Source organism: Phoenix dactylifera, chromosome 5 (assembly GCF_051530095.1).
Source record: "Phoenix dactylifera cultivar Ajwa chromosome 5, Ajwa_hap1_PhDact_Kaust_v1.1, whole genome shotgun sequence".
NCBI lineage: Eukaryota > Viridiplantae > Streptophyta > Magnoliopsida > Arecales > Arecaceae > Phoenix > Phoenix dactylifera.
Genome location: NC_143194.1, coordinates 30,269,052 through 30,275,391, shown reverse-complemented (window position 1 = coordinate 30,275,391; position 6,340 = coordinate 30,269,052). Strand labels below are relative to the sequence as shown.

General features: G+C 43.8%; 1 long non-coding RNA gene across 1 annotated transcript; it reads left to right on the top strand.

Moving 5' to 3' along the window:
• Window positions 1–1,359: 1,359 nt before the first annotated feature.
• On the top strand, window positions 1,360–5,898 carry LOC148703549 (uncharacterized). The gene is made up of 2 exons (XR_016413289.1): window positions 1,360–1,630; window positions 1,966–5,898. It is a non-coding gene; the product is annotated as an uncharacterized LOC148703549 (long non-coding RNA).
• The last annotated feature ends 442 nt before the right edge of the window (window positions 5,899–6,340 follow it).

The following is a 6,340-nucleotide window of genomic DNA, read 5'->3' as shown; positions in this document are numbered from 1 at the left end:
TCGAAGCAACCTCCTCCGATTGGCTTCCACCTAAAGTCAGGCTTTGGTCAGAAGATAGCTCGGCGAAGGGGTACAGCGGACAGCCTAATTGGCCATATAGGTTGGGACGCATACATTAGATGACGTCAGCCTCCATACGCCATCAGACGTTTTAGGCAGCCGCCTCTTGGATTCCCTGAGGCCTTGGTGACGACGGAAGCGACGCCTTTTTTTTTTTTTCTTTTTTTTTTTTGCTAAAAAAAAGAAGAGAAAGGAGAAAGAAAGGGACAAGCCCACCCGCATAGCAGCCCCCATCTAGCTAGGAAAATGTTCGATGCGCGCAGAAATGACCGTATGTTGGACACCCCGGGCGGTTTTACTTATACCCTTCCATCCGTAGGCCCGGCTCGGTTATCCCTCTGAGCTCCGGTACGAATACTACACGTGAGTACGTCATACCTGGCACCACCGAGGCTACTAGCAGAGCGATACGCCCTTCCAGACCCCGTGTCCGAGCAAAGAACATCCGGTTTCCACAATTTAATTGACGTCAGTGTGATTTGAACTCGGAATCACTTGGTTGGAAGTAAGGCTACACTCCCACTAGGCTACCACCTGAGTGGCGAAGCGACGTCTTTAAATCCTGAAATCCTAGCCATACACGGACAGACCGACATCTTCGTCGATCTCCGCCTGCATGGGATGGGAGGAGACCAAAAAGATTCAAAGATTAGGAAGTGATCTACGGTATCGCACATTTCAAAGATTGTAACAGGTTAAGTTGGAACATCCAATACCTATCATGCATCGCATGGTTTTGGGCAATTTAGACACCATTCAATTTTGAAACTAGGATTGGGAGCATAGTTTTGCTCGCTTTAACACGATTCAATTTCGATTAAAAGATATTATAACTTATGTGACATTTCCGTTGCTAATATATTGAGATATACAAGCGTGTATCGTTAATATTTTTCAAACAGAATCTCAATGAATATCTCAATCAATATGAAGACCTTGCGTAAGTTTCGCGTGGAGCCTTGCTGGCCTCTTGCAGAAACAATGCCCTCCGAGAAAATCCTTCAGGGGCAAAGAAAAGATACCATAAAAGGAAAGGAGAAGGTAAAAAAGAGAGAAGAGGAGAGAAAGGGACAGAGAGAGAAAGGTTTCTTATCCTATCTTGTCTGACTTAACCAGAAGGAACTAGGAAGCAAAGGCCCGTATAAAACGGGAACATGAGCTGGCTACGAGTCTTCCCCCTTGATGGAAGGGAGGTGGAGAGTTTCCAGAGGGGCAATTTGGAAAGTTGGGGACAGTAGTTTTGTTTTGGGTGGAGGGAATGAGAGGAGGGATTTGGGGTAGTTCTATATACACCCCCCCTATTGCTCTGGACACCCCCCAAAAACCAAAAAAAAAATACCCAAACTAACCTTTAGTGTAATTACCATATTGCCCTTGAAATTTTCTCATACACCCCCCCTTCCTCCTCCTCCGTTTCGTTTTGAAAAGAAAAAAAAAACCCCCCCCCTCAAACCCCCCTTAAACCCCTCGATCCATTTACATCGTTTAGGCGATCTTTGAAGGAGATTTAAGCCCCATTCGAAGCATGGACAAGCAACTAGTGATTTGGGACGAAGAATCGGCCGCAAAGGTACGTGTTCCACCTTGTTTCGAAATTTTTTTTTTCACGGTTCGTGCTCCGTTCGGCACTGGATCGCCGAACAAAAGGCTTCTGTTCGGCTGCACAGTGCCGAACAGAAGCCTTCTGTTCGGCTGCACAGTGCCGAACAGAAGCCTTCTGTTCGGCACTGTGGAGCCGAACAGAAGGCTTCTGCTCGGTTGAGGGTTGCCGAACAGAAGGCTTCTGTTCGGCACTGTGCAGCCGAACAGAAGCCTTCTGGTGCCAAATCGCGTGCCGTGCTGAATTTTGTGCCGAACAGATCCTCTGAATCATTAATTCTTGGTGATAAATTATTTTATGTGTAGGGCTATGCTACAACCGAATCGAGTATAATTGGATCAGAATTTGTACTGGATTACACAAGCGAATTTACAACTTACGAGGTATTATAATGTATTGTGCAATTTTGTAATAGTTTAGCGAGCTATTTTTACAACTGTGTACTTACATAAATTGTTTAATGTATAGATCTTCAAGAGTAGAGAGGACTTGTGTAATTGGTGTCGTGAAGCTGGGAGGCGAAATGGTTTTGTTGTTGTAATCAAATCATCCGATGCAGGTACCATTTCTAAGAAACCCAGAATTACGTTAGGTTGTGAGAGGGGTGGGACGTACCGAACCAAAAAAGAAAAGCGAATAAAGACTGCCTGTGGGACAAAGAAGTGTGGATGCCCTTTTGCATTAAGAGGAAAGAAATTGGATACTGCGGATGATTGGATATTACTGGTCGTATGTGGAGTGCACAATCATCCCGCTGCAGAGAATCTGGAGGGGCACTCATATGCAGGGAGATTATCTGAGCAGGAGACGGAATTGTTAGTGGATATGTCGAAGAGTTTGGTTCGTCCAAAGGACATATTATCCACATTGAAGGAAAGAGATGCCCTCAATGTTACGACTATCAAGACTATCTACAATGTACGTCAACGGTTTAAGGTTGCAGAGAAAGCCGGGAGGTCTGAAATGCAACATCTATTAGGTAAATTATCAGAGGCTAAATATATTGAGTGGCATAGGAATTGTACTAATACGGATGTTGTGCATGACTTATTTTGGGCACACCCTGGCAGCATTGATTTGTTCCGTGCATTTCTCCGTGTGTTGATAATGGATTGCACGTACAAGACGAATAGGTATCGTCTTCCGCTCTTAGAGATTGTGGGGGTGACATCTACTGACATGACATTTTCAGTTGCTTTTGTATACTTAAATTCTGAGGGGGAAGAAAGCTATACTTGGGCATTAGAGAGATTGCGCAGTGTCATAGCTGATGATGTTTTGCCTGAGTTGATTGTTACAGATAGAGACTTGGCTTTGATGAATGCAATTCATAAAGTATTTCCTACTGCTAGACATTTATTATGTAGATGGCATATTAGTAGGAATGTTTTGGCCAAGTGCAAAAATTTTTTCGAATTGAAGGAGAAATGGGATAAATTTATTATGAGTTGGAATGTACTAGTGCTGTCCTCCACGGAAGACGAGTATAATGATCGCTGGAGTGCACTGCAGAGAGAGTTCGGTACCTATCCAGATGCACTACAGTATGTGTCAGATACTTGGCTGAGCAAATACAAGGAAAGATTTGTTGCGGCGTGGACGGATACATGCAGGCACTACGGAAATATGACGACAAATAGGTATCACAAATAAAGACTCATTTAATTTTAATTTGCCTCAATTCTTATATCTAACTTTCATTTGTTTACTAGGGTCGAGAGTGCAAATGCAAAGCTCAAAAAGCAGCTTGGATCAAGCCAAGGAAGTTTCGAGTCATCTTGGACTAGAATAAATGGATTGATTGAGTTGCAGCACAGCTCCGTTAAAGCCTCATTGGAGAAGAGTTTATTGGTAGTGCAGCACAACTTCAAGCCAGCTGAATTCAAAGAGTTGCGAGGTTTCATATCTATAAGTGCGTTAAATCATGTCCTCGCCCAATCGAAACGAGCCAATTCAGTTGGGTTTGATGATTCAAATTGTGGGTGCGCTATTCGACGCACACATGGTATACCATGTGCTCACCAGATTGCGCGGTACAGGGTGGAAGGTCGGCCCATTCCTCTCGACTGCATAGATCCTCATTGGAGGAAACTTGATATTCTGCCTACCCCCCCCGTGCAGCCAATTCAGTTGAGTTGTGATGCAGAGTTAGATTTGATTGCGCTACGATTCAAGAAGTTAGATGGGGCTTCTCAATTGCAGATGATCAAGAAGTTACGAGAGATTGCAAGTCCAGATAGTACACCTCTTTTAGAGCCTGCAAAACGGAAGACTGGTTCACGTGGGCGCGCTTCAATGAAGGTTGATACGTCTACTCGACGTGACCCGTCTGCGTTTGAGTTGGTTCTATCTGGACAGGATAGTTATTCACCTGGTGTTGAGAAAGTTACCATCCGCAATCCATCTACTCAGATTCAAAAGAGGCGGCCCAAGCAAAAGGTAAGTACCAAATATTTATTTCCTTACAATAGGTATCACAACGTCTACGGGACGGTCCGTGCCGTGCCGGTATGTGATGTGCCGATACGGGACATGTCGGGACGTGCCGTGCCGAGATGTGCCGATACGGGACATGTCGGGACGTGCCGTGCCGAGATGTGCCGATACGGGATGTGCCGTGCCGAGATGTGCCGATACGGGACATGTCGGTACGTGCCGTGCCGAGATGTGCCGATACGGGACATGTCGGGACGTGCCGTGCCGTGCCGGTACGGGAAGTGCTGAGACGGATAACTATTTGGATATTTCTGCCATTGTTACATATTTTCTATCATTTGATATTATTTGCAGGTTTTTCGTACTAGAGCCCAGTCACATACGCCCATTATCTATATTGATGCTATTCCTTCTGCCTTGAGACCATACATCCAGCATATCAAGGATGTAAAAGCTGATGGGAATTGCGGATTTAGGGCAATAGCTGACTTACTGGGATTTGGAGAAGATGACTGGGTGCGTGTTAGGAAGGATTTATTGTAAGAGTTGCAATGTCATTCGGACCACTATCGCACATTATATGGTGTGGAAGGGACGATTGCTGAGATCACTCATGCATTATCATATTATGATGATTGTCCACCATATGACAGATGGATGACTATGCCGGACATGGGTCATCTTATAGCATCCTGCTATAATGTTGTCCTATACCATCTCTCGTTGCAACAATGTCTGACCTTCCTACCTCTCCGTTCTGTGCCAGTACCTCTTCTATCCCGCAAAGATATCGCTATCGGATTCGTAAATGGAAATCATTTTGTTGAGGTACTACGTTCACAACACTTGCGAATATTTAATTTTGCTTATTTAATTTTGCTTATTTATAATTTTGTAGCTATTAATATTTTCTTATTTCTAATTTTGAAGGTGTTCTTGTTGCCGGGACATCCCGTTCCGCCAGTAGCGACCAACTGGCGAAAATATCATCTTCCTTGTGCTACCGGATGGGAAAATTCATATGAAGCATGGATTCAACAGTTCAAAGAGAGCATCTCACCTAATGTTATAACTAGCGAGACAGTAGAGTTAGATTGATTCTTTATATATGTACAATTTTTGAAAGTTGTAAATTTTTTTGGGCTCTTAGAGTCATGTACTGTGAAACTCCATCATCAATATAAATCAAAAAATATCTGTCTTCGCATTTTTCGGGTATTGGGGGTGCTGAGGTGGCTCTCCATCAGCTGGGAATACATATGAAGACTGTTGTTTCCGTTGAGATTTCAGATGTAAACAGAAACATACTTAAGAGCTGGTGGGAGCAATCCTAGCACACAGGGGAACTAATAGACCTTTCTGATGTACAAGAACTTAACGGTGACAAGCTTGAGCAGATGATTAACACATTTGGTGGGTTTGATCTGGTTATTGGTGGAAGTCCATGTAATAATCTTTCAGGTAGCAACCGCTATAGTCGTGATGGGCTGGAGGGTAAACATTCATCTCTTGTTTATGATTATTTTCGCATCTTAGACCTTGTGAAGTGTATCATGGGGAAGAACTTCTGATTGCACCATCTCACTTTCTTGTTTTTGGGTCAGTGAATCTAGTTGTATGTTAGCTATGTATTTAAATGTTTGCCTATGATGATTGAGGCGGATTTTCTGATAAGCAACAGTTATATTAGCTATGTATTTAAAATGTTGAAAGATCATGAGGATGTTCTCTGTGAAACTCCATCATCAATATAAATCAAAAAATATCTGTCTTCGCATTGTCCGATTGATTGTTATGTGCACTGTTATATTTGTGTAAAATAGAACGGGCCAGGCTTTACAAAGATTACACGTAAATGTACCAAAAATATATATTTTTCATTAATATCAAAGGCTTTACAAAGATTACAAAGGCTCCATCATCAATCCCTATGACGCCATCGTCGACGCGTGTACTGCTGTACGTCCGAATGAGAGGGTGCTGGATCCGAATGAGAGGGTGCTGTACTCGGGCCAGGCTCATCACCCAGAAGTACCTGATGCATCTGAGAAATAGCATCAAATAGGTGCCCGGCACCTAGTGACGTAGCCTCTGAGGGACCCATCCGTACAATGTCGGTACTGATACCGAGTGCAGCTGCATTACGCCGCCGGTGCATGTCAGCATCATCATGACCTCCCCTAGCTCCAGAATGAGTACTCGAGCGCAGATGAGGAGGCTGAACTGCAACGTGCGTGATACGGA